Source organism: Pelodiscus sinensis, chromosome 3, assembly GCF_052426305.1.
Source record: "Pelodiscus sinensis isolate ZL-2025 chromosome 3, ASM5242630v1, whole genome shotgun sequence".
Lineage (NCBI taxonomy): Eukaryota > Metazoa > Chordata > Testudines > Trionychidae > Pelodiscus > Pelodiscus sinensis.
In genome coordinates this window covers 44,725,827-44,740,309 of record NC_143054.1, presented here as the reverse complement: position 1 = coordinate 44,740,309, position 14,483 = coordinate 44,725,827, and the positions used below count along the sequence as shown (strand labels likewise).

The following is a 14,483-nucleotide window of genomic DNA, read 5'->3' as shown; positions in this document are numbered from 1 at the left end:
ATATTGCTTACTGTGATGTGTTTTTCCTCCAAACACAGATGACATCCCCCTCAGTCAGAATGAACAAGATATGACCATGTCACCCCATCTCTGAATACCTTTCAATGATCACCTTGTACACAGATTCAAATACAAAATTGTCCTCATTACCATAAAATTCTGTCCCAGTTGGCCTCTTAGTCCTTGGATTTTATTACATCCTTTCATTGTCTACTCTAATCCAATATCCAGCAGCCTTAGTGAACCATTAGCTTCTTGCATTCCACTCTTCATACCTTTTCTATGCTGCTATCTAATCCAAGAATGACCTCTGAACCTAGTTTGAAAAGTCACCATCCCTTATACTAACAGGAAGGCTGTTGCCTAGTCAGAAATGGCAGGCAGCAAAAAAGAGTGCATGATTTTGGGCATGAGTGAAGGAGACAAAGAAAACTTCCAAGTGAGAAGTTGGGATATAGCAGCAAGAGTTGGAGATTTCTTGGAGACAATACTTAGAGAAGAAGAAGGTAGGATCAGAGTTTTTCCAGAACCTTCTTAGTGAAGCTACAAACACTTAATTTGGTGTATTTTCTCCAGATATTCGGATTATCCCAGAAGGTACCAACCTGAGTTTTGTTTTTTATTGTTAGTTTGTTTGTTTTTAAGTTCCATCCATTCATTCATCTGCTGCTGCAGAATATTCTCAGAGAATTCTGTAGTAAATACAGGATTGGAAGTTATTACTTGTAAATTCTATTCTTTACTAGCCCACAGACTTGGTGTGAAACCTTCATTAATTCACTAACTGTTCTGTGCCTCAATTTCACAGTCTTTAAAATTCCACTAAATATGCCTGCCTCAACAGTACCTTTCACAGCTCAGTTCTTCAATATTTATAGACCACTTCGTTGAAAGAAACAATTGAAGTTTGTTTGTTTGTTTTTCTATTCTAGATATTTTTGAGGGTTTTTAAAAAATACTTAAAGGTTATTTTCCTTCTACCCTTCCAAATGAAATTCTCTTTTTTTGTTGTTTCTACTCTGTGTCTTTCACAGGCACATCCCAATCTGACATTTACATTTTTTTCTAAATGAAGTTTCATGAATTGATATGACTTAAAAACTATTGTGCTAAAAGCTCATAATGGGATTATCTGTTTGAATGTTTTCAAGATTATAAATAAAGTATTTCTATATATGTCATTGGTATCAGCATTCACATTTGGTCTCAAACAGGGAATTTGGCCCAGCTAACTTGTAAGAATTGCACAATGGAGCACAGATTTCTTGAATGAAAAGATCACTTGCTTTTCCTGTTTTCAAAGTGCTTGCCAAAAGACAGCACCTGTGCTCATAAAATTAGAGTATCTTTGAAAAATATAATTTATTTGTTACACCCATTGTTTCAAAGTGTGCCAGAAATACTACTTTGTTTTCCATGCACCACTTCTGCCATCTCCTGTAAATCAGCTTTAATTCAAGATAGATATCCAGAAAGCTGGAAAACAGCATTATCTAACTTCGTGAGATAGAAAGATGGAAATGTATTGATTTTTTTCTGTTTGAAAATGCTGTTTTGACAAACAACATTTTTGTTAAGTCATACCAATTGAAGAAATCTCATTTAGAAAAATAGAAAAGAAACATCTAAATGTCAAAATCTCATTACGATGCTTTTGGAACAAAATATTCCAATATTTTTTCAATCCAAACTTTTCATTTTTAATTTTATTTTAAGAACAAAAATATTGTTAAAATTACAATATTCTGATTACCTGAAATGCATTTTTTTGTTTTAGAATTTCATTTTGTGAAAAATTTTGGCGTGTCATCCTGATCTGGGAGCAAATTTCATGCAATAAGAAAACAAAAAGTTTTCACTGGCTTTAATGATAATCTTTCCAAATAATGCATGTTTGATTTTTGCCAGGAAAATTTTCTTTGCCTCCTCTCCAAACAAAAAAATGGTTGCATGCACACAGTGAAATTTGAAAAACAGTAAAAGAGAGAGCTGAGGGTCAAGTTTCTATGGGGAGACTTGAACAAGTAGTCTCCTTAAGAATCTTTATGGGTAAGAGAGAGCCAGAAGTGAGAGTCTGTTTAGAGCACAGGACCTAGGTTCAGAAGTCAAATACTGTTACTTATACCAACTTGCATCTGTAACATACCCCGTTAAGTGCTCTTTTCAATGAAATACTGGCTATTATGGGTGACAGGGATGCCTTTCTCTCTCTCATAACATTTAATATTAGGGCTGTCAAGCGATTAAAAAATTTAATCGCAATTTATCGCATGCGCCTCCTCTTTGAAATGCTGTGTCAGGGCTCCATGAAGCGCTGCCCCTTGGAAGCACCGTGGCAACGTTTCCAAAGGGCAGGCATTAGGAGCCTGGGACCAGCTGGAGAATCCAGCTGATCCCCAGCTCCACTGTTGTAAAGCCCTTTTGAAGTGCTGGAGTAGCACTTCAAAGGGGCTGTGCAACGTGGAGCCAAGGATCAGCTGGGCACTCCATCTGATCCCCAGCTCTGCTTGCACTGCCCCTTTGAAGTGACGGAGCATTAATCGCAGGCAAAAACTCAGGTCAATTGATAGCACTGTTTAATAGACATACACATTGTGGACCTGAGAAATCTCTTTCCCCAATAAAGTTTCAGTTTTGATGAACTCGTGTTTTCTGACAAAGGTTTTGAAAAGCTCCTGATGAGCCAAGTCTAAGTGAAGAGATTGTGTGATCTCAGTGATGACCAAGCCTGTGCAGAATGAAGAATTTATTTTTTAGGCTATTTTACAATTGCTTAAGAAAGCAATTTTCCAACTTGTCCACTTACATGCTGGTTAATCATTTGCAGAATTGATGCCCTCTTCTCCTCCCCCCATGTTTTACCAATAGTGGTGTAAGGTTATTTCAAGAATACATGTATTAGCTTCAGTAAAATAAAGATATATATTACCAGTGTGAATCAGATTCACATTACAGTAAATATTGGAGGTTTCAGTTCTCTCTCAAGTGCAGGCTGATCTTATGAGAAACAATAATGTATTTTTCCATTGTTCCACTGCTTTCAGCTCAATAGCCATTTTGATTAGCAATAAATCTCTGTGCAATTTTCTGTTTAAATGAAACAGAAAAAAATAAAACAGCCTTGTTTCATAAAACAGAGTGGTTTTAACTGAATTGGTCAATTTTAAGAGGCAACTATTTTTAATCTATCAAAAGAGACAGTTTAAAATAGTTCAGAAGGGATATATGATTATTAATTGTATAGAAGCACTCTAAGGATAACAGATAAAATTAAATTTTTCTTCAAGAAATTTAAAAAAATCTTTTAAAAAATACCCCAAACCCAGGAGGTTCATCTTTTAAAATCAACAATGTTTTCAAAAACAACTCTGACTCACTGCCACCTAGGCTGTTCAAAGGCAAGTACTTTAAAGAAAGAAAAGGTATGCCTTGTGGTCAAACTTGATCTATAAAAAATAAGAGGGCACTGCTGGATTAAATAAATGCATGTTACTACCCCATGAAACAACTGCAAAGTTTGAAACAAGATTCTGAAGAAAGAAATAAGAAAGCAAAACAAATAAACAAACAAAACCCCCAATAACGTCTTAATTACTGCATCTGCTACAGTATGTTTTTTGGCCCTGAAATCTTCTTTATATTTGAGAGAGTCTGTCTGTCTGTTCAAGAAGTACTCTTAAATGGAAATAGCTATGATCTTCAGATTTGATATGCAGCTTCTTCTTATCATAGTTTAAAACAAAGTAAGAGGTTGGATGTGCCAGGAAAATGGAATACGTCTCGAATAGTATTGCTTCTCAGAAAACCGTTTAGAAAAGAGACAGAATTGCCAGACAGGTGAAAGGAGCTGGCTGAGGGCACACCTCTTCCCTGCTGTCTAGGACTGCTTCAGCCCTGAGTCTCCCTCCCCTCAGGCATATTGTAGGGTGGGTGGGGGATCTGAAGCTTGTCTCCCTTTCCTACCCCCCAATTTATACCAGGACATTATTGGCTGTTCCCTTTTATCAGGGAGTGTGGGGAAAGTGCATAGTTCTCTGCATTCTTTACTCTGGTGGGGGAGTACAATCACAGATGAAACTGGACTTGGCTTAGCTGGAGGATATGCACCCCCTCCCTGGCCTGTGCCTGCTAGAGCTGCCACAGCCATGTTGAGGCACTTTTCACCTGGCTGCAAGTTGCTGTGATGAGAGGTCTGGGGTTGTTCTCTCTCCCCGGGGCAGCCTACATAATAAACACAGATTCCCCAGTCACACCCCAGAGTGATGATTTAAATGTAGCATGTACATTTTCATTTTGTTTTCCAAAAACAAAAATTAATTGAGTTAAAGACCAGAACAATGCCAAGTAAATATTCTAGTAAGAAATAAGTGTAGGTTGAAATCCTAGCTCCTTTGGAGAAACTGGAAATGTTGCTATTGACGTTTGGGGCAGAATTTCAGCCTTAATACTTATTGGGTATGTCTAGACTACATGGCTCCGTCGACGGAGCCATGTAGTCTAGACATACCCGTTGTGTCTTAACTTCCAGCTAGGAGATATTCTTGTAGTTTAATACAACTTTATTTTGTATTCTGATCCTACCTCTGCCCCAGATTTATTGCAAGACTTTATCCCCATTTTACATTTTGGAAAACTGAAACAGAGAAGTAATTTGCCCAATTATACTTATCGGCTGTGTCTAGACTGGCAAAATCATCTGCTTTCGCGGAAATACTATGCTGCTCCCGTTCGGGCAAAAGTCTTTTTCTGAAAGACTTTTGCACAAAAGGGCCAGTGAAGACAGCAGAGATTTCTTTTCCGCAAAAAAGCCCCGATCGTGAAAATGGCAATCGGGGCTTTTTTACGGAAAAGCACATCTAGATTGGCCATGGATGCTTTTCCGCAAAAAGTGCTTTTGCGGAAAAGTGTCCTGCCAATCTAGACGCGCTTTTCGGAAAATGCTTTTAACAGAAAACTTTTCCATTAAAAGCATTTCCGGAAAATCATGCCAGTGTAGACGTAGCCAATTATCCATTTTTGTGAAGTGTTTTGAGTTCTACAGAAGGAAAGTTCTGTGTGACTAGTATGAGAATTATTATATAACATCTTTCATACAAACAATAACCTATTACTTTAAGGTCAATATAGTATAGCACTACCCATGCCTGCAGCATTCAGAACTAGTCCTGAGACCTGTGAACCATACAGGTAGCACATGGTTTTCCTAGAAAACTTAGAGCATGTCTACACAGCATGGCTAATGCCAAAATAAGCTATGCAAGTTCAGCTACATTAATTGTATAGTCTACATTGAAATAGCTTATTTAGTCTTTTAGCACTGTCAACACAGCAGGAAGCCTGAGGAAGAGCACTCTTCCTCTGACTTCCCTTACTCATCATAAAACGGGGGTTACAGGAGTCAGAGTAAGAAATCCTCCAGCTCAACATTATTTAGACATTATGTCGAAATAATTACTTATAGTGTAGATGCGGACTATGTTATTTTGGATGTTATTCTGAAATAACACTGCTGTGTAGCTGTACCCCTCGTGAGCTCTAGGAAATAGCCTCTAGGGGTCAGAGGGGTGGCCACTCCAACCCACTACACCTGGATAAGTCTCTGAGGGGGAATGAGTAGTGTCCAAACTACTAGTTTGGAGCCCCACGCCCTTATCTCAGGGAGGGGCAACAAAAGTAAACAACAATAAAGGCGGCCTGGGTTGGAGGCCAGCCAGCAAAGGGCACTCAGGGGCCCAACCTCAGTTCAGGGCGAGCAGCCAAGTCCACAGTTGAAAAAGCTCCTGCCTGGGCTCAAGGCAGTCTTGGAAGGCCTCAGCCCTGGTTCAGGGCAGGGCAGTAAGCGACAGTTTGGAAGCCCACAGTCTAGAAAGTCCCAGCCCTAGTTCAGAGCAGGCCAGCAAGCATTCAGTCTGTAAACCCCACCTTAGTTCAGGGTGGGGCGGCAGGCCAACAGTTTATAAGCCCTGCCCTTGGTCAAGGTGGGCCAGTAGGAAAACAGTTTATAACAATTCCACAATTGAGGTGTCCTTGCTCAGGAGGGGTGCAGGTAGCTCTCCTGCAGTGGCAGAGAGGAGGAGACTGCCACCCAAGTGGTGGGTGGCACGGGAGATGGGGAAAGGCGCAGCCTGCCCACTCCACTATGCCCCAGCCCAGGGCCCTTGAGCAGCAGTATAGACTGCTGCTGGGTCAGCGGGGGCTCCAGCCCAAAACACGCTGACCTGGGTGTTTACATGTCCATGCTATTCCCTGGACCACTTCCCTTCTTGCCCTTAGTGTATACCTGGATGTCTGGTAGGCCTTTTGGCACGTCAAAAGGGGTCCAGATTCAGCAGCCAGTTCTCAGCCATTTGCACGGTCTCTGGGAAGTCTGGACCGGTCAGTGGTCCCGCCGGATCATTGTTCAGTAGGGGGCCCAGTGGCCCATGCCAGTTCTCTACCTCTCAGGGGCTTAGCTTGTCTCCAAGCTGTGCAGGGGTAACAAGTTCATTTGGGGTAACAAATTTGAAATGAGGATTGAAGTGAGGATTACCCATTGTAATCCCTCCCTCTAGGGCATGGGTTTCCAAATCGGGGGGCATGCCCCCCTCAGGGGAGACATGAAGAAATTCCAGGGGGGGGGGTGAGGTGACTGTAGCCAGACACAAACCCCATCTTGGTTTTCCACGAACCCCATCTTGGTCCCCCTCCCCCCAGAGAGCAAGAGAAAGGCAGTCAGCCTTTGATGCCCTGGGAACGCAGGTGTGCTGCCTGTCCCTGACTCTACCATAAACAGAAACCAGACAGTAAATGGGCTAGCTGACGACTCAGGGCCTCCCGTTGCCCTGATGGCTAGTACCAGTAATTGACACGCCTGCACTGTCCCAGGAGAGGAATCTTCGCCCATCACATACCAGAGGTGCCCATTGTCTGCATTTTCCCAGGTGTAAATTATGCTTTGCACCCTTAGTGGGAAACTTAGCATTCAAAACCATTTTTCCTAATTGGCCACTTGAGCCCAGGAAGAAGCCTACATAACCCAAGGAGTATAAAAGAGGTTCAGCAGCCCACCCCATTTGAGCTCCAATCATCTATACCTGCTGGCAGGTATTGATTGTCTCCCGAGGTCTGTGGGACGCCCAACCTCGCCCTACTTCTTCCAGAGGGATTGAGAGAAAGACGCTGGCCACGCCAAGTCTGGAATGCAGGGGTGAGAATATATACCTGCTATGTGTCTATTTTGCATGCATTTAATAAGAGCTCAGAGAACCAAAAGGGTTTCATGGTACCTGTAAGTGACTTACTAGTGTAATTTCTGTCCTGTCCTTTGTAGTGTCTGTGTTATCTGTAACACAGTAGTAGCATTTAACAACTAAGTTTACCCTGTAACAATAAAATAGTAACTGTTTAAGCTTTAACCTGACTCCTTCAGTTGCTGTAACAGAACCAAGCACAATTTAAAAGAACTTCAGCCGGTAATAAGGGACTCACTGCCCTGACCGTCGGCTGACAGTGACCCGCCCCTCCCCCCAGTTTTGCTGCTGTTTTTGTTTTTCAGTCACGGTCCGTTCCTTTTTTTTTTTTTGCTCAGCAAGATTTGCTGTTATTGGGGGGGATGGACTGAGGGTTTCTCAAAAATCAAAAAGGGGGCATGATGCTGAAAAGTTTGGGAACCACTGCTCTAGGGCATCTGGTATTGGCCATTGTAATCATACAAGATACTGGGCTGGATGGACCTTTGGCCTGACCCAGTATGGCCATTCTTATGTTCTTATGTTTTTTAAATATCTATGAGAGGGCTGACCAGTAGAGGACACAAATTTCTGGAGGAAAATCTGGGACTGGTAGTGTTTTGGGGTCACCCTGTGGTAATCTTTACAGCTAATAGGAGCCAATGTGTGGCTGGCTGTAGCCCACAGAGACATAGTTGTGAATGACTTACATGTTGGAAGTCGTTTGTGAGCTTTCCAAGTTGGAGGCTACAGCAGCAAGGCAATGTAAAGGACATCCTAGGCTGCAGGGCAGAGATGATACAGCTACTTATTTATCTGGATTGTACTCTGGTACATCACACATACCTATAGTGATTTAAACTGCAAGTGTTGGCAGAGTTTAAGGTGCTGCTGGTTTTGGAGTTGTCCCACCCAGCTGCCCACAGTAGAAAAAGAGAAGCAGCAAGCATTACTGCATGTTCCTATTTTCGCAGTAGCCTCTCCAGAGAAGACGTCAAGGGATGGTCTGTCAGCCATCAGAATATAAGGGGACTTGGGCTTGTTGGAGGAAGTGGTTCTATGAAAAAGAGTCACAGGACCTCTTCTCCATATTTTGGCCAACCCAAGCAGTATTTTTCCTACCTGTCTTACTTTCTATTGATAAAATTGAGTTGCCAAGAAAGAATAATAAACAATCTAGCACGTTCTATGACACATCAGATGATGCAGTTGAAAAGCACCAATTGCAGTGCAAGCATTCTCTTTACCACTGCTTGCTGGTCTTGTGGCAAGGTACCTCCTTCACTTCATCAGCCTCGGAATAGCTCCTCCAGGCTGTGAAAGACCTGGAGTAAATCAGTCTTACTCCAAAGGTGTTTTTATTCTACACTTTGAGTAGTCCCAAGTAGTTCTATTAAGAAAAACAAAATAAAAGTCCCAAACTCACAACACAAGCAGAAATACCTATCCTCACCCCCTCACTGGGCTATCGACTTACTATGCTGGTTCTTGGTTGCCAGTCCTTCCACAGGGTGCAGTGAACTTGGGTGTTTTCACTATACAAAGGAGAGGACACCTTCAATCCCAGAGAAATCATTTCTCCCTGCTGCACCTTGTTTCTTATCCCTCCTTCCTATATCTGGCCTGAAAAGGGTTTTTTTTAAAAGGTCACTAGTAGTCCCTAAGTGGCCTCAGGTATCTCTAGTAAACCTGAGTTAATCTCTTTTCAGCTCCTGGGGAACAGGGCTTTCACTATTCTGGGGCTAATATATTGACCTTCCACCTCTCTCTTAAATCTATCAGGTCTGACTTTGTCACACACTAAAGTAACTTCAGTTTCTAGAATTGTTTTATATTGCCCCTCCTGCTGCAATTGACTCCAAGTGGCATTCTCATTCAGAAATTTGCCAAGGGATACAAGCTATTATATCAGTACTACTAGAGCAAAACAGGCCTCAAGGAGAAATGTGTTAAACTGGTAAGACTCAATTTCAGAAAACTTTTAAAATGTCATCCAAATAAGATTTATGCTCAAAGCCATCTACATCTATAAACTGGCAGAGTCTCCCTTGTGTTTCAAACACATATGTGAGGGGACTTGTCAAATAGGAAGATTACAGATTTGTACTGCATTTCTTATTTTCACGTTATATAATTTCCCACAGAGCAAGATGTTCTATCAATGTATTTGTGTAACATTGTATGTACATTTGTATTATACAGGACTTAGATGGTATGACTGAAATATGGAAGCATAGAGTACATTTTCAAATCCTAATTCAAAACCATCCTAACAGGTAACTTGTGTCAGGCAAGTGCATTTCTGATTTCAGATGCCTCATCTGTGGCATTCTGCAAGGGCCTTGGTTCTCAGATGCTCTTTAAACTTATATGTAAAACCAGAATGAGATGCACCGTGGCCTCAAGTGCCAACAGTATATAGCTATCTTATACATCGTGTTCAAATAGCACTATGTCCCAGCTGCCCCACAGGACATGCGAGATCAATGTCAGAATGTAAAATAATTGGATGAAGCCATACCTAGCCAAGAGAGAAATATTAGCAAGGAGAAAAACTAGCCAAATCACAATCATAAGGATCTCCACCCTTTGGTTGTAAAGAAGCGTTAGGGGGTAGCCGAGTTAGTCTGTAACTGGAAAAACTTTAAAAATAACTAATAGTCTAGCAGCACCTAAAGGACTAGTAGCCCCTAAGTGGCCTCAGGTATCTCTAGTAAACATATAGATGGTATCATGAGCTTTCGTGGGTACAACCCACTTCATCAGATGAATAGAGTATTAAAAGTCCTTTGGCTGAAAGGGTAGCTCATAGACTGGGTGAGTGGGAACTCTTCTCTGCTACTAGAGTCCCAAATAGCAACAGAGGTTATAAATTCTTCCATCTTTGCCAAGCTAGGAATTTTCATTCCACACTTCTAGATGGGACACTGACCAGGAAAACCCATAAATTCACATCTTTCAGGTTTGACTAAGGAGATGAAAGGGACTGTGCTGAAGAAACTCCAGCTCATTCAAAATGTTGCTGCCCACCTGCTACATAAGTAACAAGAGACAGTATCAAACCAATGCTACAGATGCTAAAGAAACTCCCTGGTAAGTAGTGAATAATATTCAGTATTCTATTCACCATGTACACTCAGGTCAAGTGACCTCAGACATCATTCTCCATTATTTTCCTTCAGAAACAAGTAACTACAAAGCTTAGACTTGTGAAAACAGTAAACAGAAATAGGAGCATGGATTCAAATCTCTCCCATAAGAAGTTGGAATGGACAACACACCCCACTGCCTCAATAACAAAATGCAAGATTCATCCTTTTATAGCAGCTTTCTCATAAAAACATTAAAATACTTTAATTGTTTAATTGTGCACCTTTCCCTGCCATCTGGAAGAACAAGCAGAGAAAGAAACAAGGATCACAATGTATGCTGAGTGTTTGACCCATGAAATTATCTAAGGAATTTCCCCTGCACTTTATTCTAAACAGGAGAGGACAGTCTTGGTCTTTGCACAGGTCAGTAGAACTCTCTTGCTAGTATTGATATTAGCTCTCCTTAAGCTGGTATAGGGATGGGAGTAAGGGCCCCAGTCCCACCTGCTACACACCTGATAAATGGAGAATGGTGGAGGGAAAAAAAGAGGAGTACTACACTAGGCTAAGAAGCCATTTTGAGGCATTATCCAGTTCACATCCCTTAGCACACACAATATTACTTATTATGGCAATCATGAAATACTAATTGAATAGTGACAGGAACTCATAGGTGGCTCAATTTGCATTCCTTAAACACCCTGCTCTTCAACTGGCTTCATAATTCAGTTCTGAGGGTTGAACTGAGACACTGTTTCTCATAAACCAGATATTACAGTCAGTGACAGCAATGTGCATGGTGGAATGTTTTTATAAATGTTTACATGAATATTACTATCAGCAACTCCATACCATGAAAACTATTATAGTCAGAGAAACTTAGGCAGCAAGCCAACTACTCCTGCTATTGCTCAGAGGGGTAAGGAATCTCTCTTTGGCTCTCTCTCTGCCATAGGTCAAACCAGCAGGATTCACTTGTTTATTATCAATAATTTATCAATATTTTATGTCCATCCCAAAACTACAACCTAAACCCTCCCCTTTGCAGTGATTTCTCAGTCTTAGGCATGTCCAGTGTTTGGAAAGTCTGCTGCCTACCAGCTTTTCATTGAATCATTCCTTGGGGCTACGTCTACACCGGCATGATTTTCCGGAAATGCTTTTAACGGAAAAGTTTTCCGTTAAAAGCATTTTCGGAAAAGAGCATCTAGATTGGCAGGATGCTTTTCCGCAAAAGCACTTTTTGTGGAAAAGCGTCCATGGCCAATCTAGACGCGCTTTTCCGCAAAAAAGCCCCGATTGCCATTTTCGCGATCGGGGCTTTTTTGCAGAAAAGAAATCTCTGCTGTCTACACTGGCCCTTTTGCACAAAAGTCTTTCGGAAAAAGACTTTTGCCCGAATGGGAGCAGCATAGTATTTCCGCGAAAAGCACTGATTTCTTATAGTAGGAAGTCAGTGCTTTTGTGGAAATTCAAGCAGCCAGTGTAGACAGCTGGCAAGTTTTTCCGGAAAAGCTGCTGATTTTCCGGAAAAACTGGCCAGTCTAGACACAGCCTGGGTGTCCAAATAGCTATTTGTGATTGTTCAGCTTTTTTTCAGTTTTGCCTTTAGGCTACAATCATGCAAACAATTATAAGCACATGCAAAAATGTTTGCAGAATCAAGGTTTGTATATTTATTTATGCACTTGGATTTTCTCCAATTAAACCTACCTGATGATTTTGCATATCATTACTCCATTTGAATGATTTAAGCTGCTCTTATTAAACTGATTCAAATTTATGCCTTGGCTTAAAAGCTTTTTAAAATAGCTAACTTTTCCAAAGTCATCATATTTATTCAGCTTCATTTAAGCTACATGTTTGGTGATGCTTTCAAATGAGCTGTTAATTTTTTTCTCCCTTTATACATTCCTATTTGAAATGAACTGATTTACTGATAGTATTAACCTGTTTTTGATAATTACCTGGAAAGCTGATATAAGTATTTAGCCTTAATTAATTGAACTGTAGAACTCTCTCCACCACTGATCTCTGTGTTGTTTTTAAGGCACACTGCATAGGGCTGTATGTGCGCAAGTATTTATCTAAGGAAGATGGCTGTATTGGGAGACTGGGTCTGGAAGAATGGGAATTTTAATTCAATTCAGTTTCGTGATGGTCTTTGAGTGGGCATAGATAATTGCTATTTATGCACCTAGAGACATTTGAAGGGTGAAAAAATAAAATAATGAATCATTCTTTTCAAGTGTTAGCTGCTTTTCTCTAGCTTTAACCCTTCATGATATTCCAGAAAGATGCTGAAATGTACATTTTTCTACCGTGCATAGTAGTAAACATTACTTCTGCTCATACGGGTCATTCTGAGAGGGATGAAGCAGATCTAAGAACTTGGGAATGTGGATACTTCAACAGTACACTGAGATGTGTCAGTTGCTATAGTAGGGTATGTCTACACTACCCTCCTAGTTCGAACTATGAGGGTAATGTAGGCATACCGCACTTGCAAATGAAGCCCGGGATTTGAATTTCCCGGGCTTCATTTGCATAAGCGGGGAGCCGCCATTTTTAAATCCCCGCTGGTTCGAACCCTGTGCAGCGCGGCTACACGGGGCTCGAACTAGGTAGTTCAGACTAGGATTCCTATTCCGAACTACCGGTACACCTCATTCCACGAGGTGTACCGCTAGTTCGGAATAGGAATCCTAGTCCGAACTACCTAGTTCGAGCCCCGTGTAGCCGCGCTGCACAGGGTTCGAACCAGCGGGGATTTAAAAATGGCGGCTCCCCGCTTATGCAAATGAAGCCCGGGAAATTCAAATCCCGGGCTTCATTTGCAAGTGCGGTATGCCTACATTACCCCGCTAGTTCAAACTAGCGGGGTAGTGTAGACATACCCTGAGTCAGTTCAAATCATCCCTTTATATAAAATAAACAAAACAAAAACATTCTGTGTCTGCTGGGCCTCTTTAATCCAGCCTGAACCAATATATGTAGTTCCCCACTGGGGATGGTACTTCTCCAGGCTTGTTTCCCTGTCTAGGGATTTGCCTCTCTCCTACCCCCCAAAAAATTATTTGAGTTTCTGGAGGAAGCTTGGTAAACCTTCTCTGTTAAGGATGAATACAATCCCTAGTTCACAAGGACAGATACACATTGTTTATGATAGGATAGTCTGAATCATAGCATTGGAAGAGACCTCAGGAGGTCATCAAGTCCAGCCCCCTGCCCAAAGCAGGACCAATCCCAACTAAAGCATCCCAGCCAGGGCTTTGTCAAGCCAAGACTTAAAAACCTCTAGGGATAGAGATTCCATCACTTCCCTAGGTAACCCATTCCAGTGCTTCACCACCCTCCTAGGGTAAGTCTAAACTACATCCCTCTTTTGAAAGAGGGATGTAAACTAGGCAGATCAAAAGTAAAAATAAAGCGGGACTTTAAATATCCCATGCTTCATTTGCATAATCACATCACAGCAGTCTTTCAAAAAAGGGTATTTTGAAAGTGAAACCGCTGTCTAGATGTGGTTCTTTCAGAAAAAAACAACCTTTTTTCAAAAGATTCTGTACTCCTTAAAAAAAGGGATTTTTTTCCCACAAAGAACTACATCTGAATGGTGGTTTCACTTTTGAAATACCCTTTTTTTTAAACCGCTGTTTAGACATACCCCTACTGAAGTAGTTTTTCCTAATATTCAACCTAGACCTCCCCCACTGTACCTTGAAACCATTGCTCCTTGTTCTGCCATCCATCACAGAGGGTATTTCTACACTGAGCGGCTGTTTTGAAAGACGCTTTTTCAAAAGAAACTTTCGACAAAGCGTCTTTCGAAAAAGAGCGTCTAGACTACAATATGCAGATTGGAAAATCAATCCGCTTTTTCGAAAAAAAAGCGTCCTGGCTGCTGGAAGCTATTTCGAAAGAAAAAGCCACCCAGAACCGCTTCTGCCAGGGCATGGTGGCAGCATTTCCTTCCGGGTGCTGCTGCCTGCCCTTTGCAGAGATGCGTGGTTAAAGGGATGCCCCTGAACACCCATTGCTCTTCTCCTGCAGCTGCCTTTGCTGTCCCTCTAGGAGGTAAGGAAGGCATTGCAGTGCTTGTTGGGAGTGCCCAGCTTCCTGGGACACCCCAGCAGGTTTTTTGTTTGGAAGTTTTTCTGTTTTAGACCCCTTTTTTGGCATG

At 41.6% G+C, this 14,483-nt stretch overlaps 1 long non-coding RNA gene across 1 annotated transcript; it reads left to right on the top strand.

The window, feature by feature from the left end:
• The first annotated feature begins 374 nt into the window (after positions 1-374).
• Positions 375-11,474, top strand: LOC102451733 (uncharacterized). Its single transcript, XR_331877.5, has 3 exons — positions 375-506; positions 10,171-10,301; positions 10,391-11,474. It is a non-coding gene; the product is annotated as an uncharacterized LOC102451733 (long non-coding RNA).
• The last annotated feature ends 3,009 nt before the right edge of the window (positions 11,475-14,483 follow it).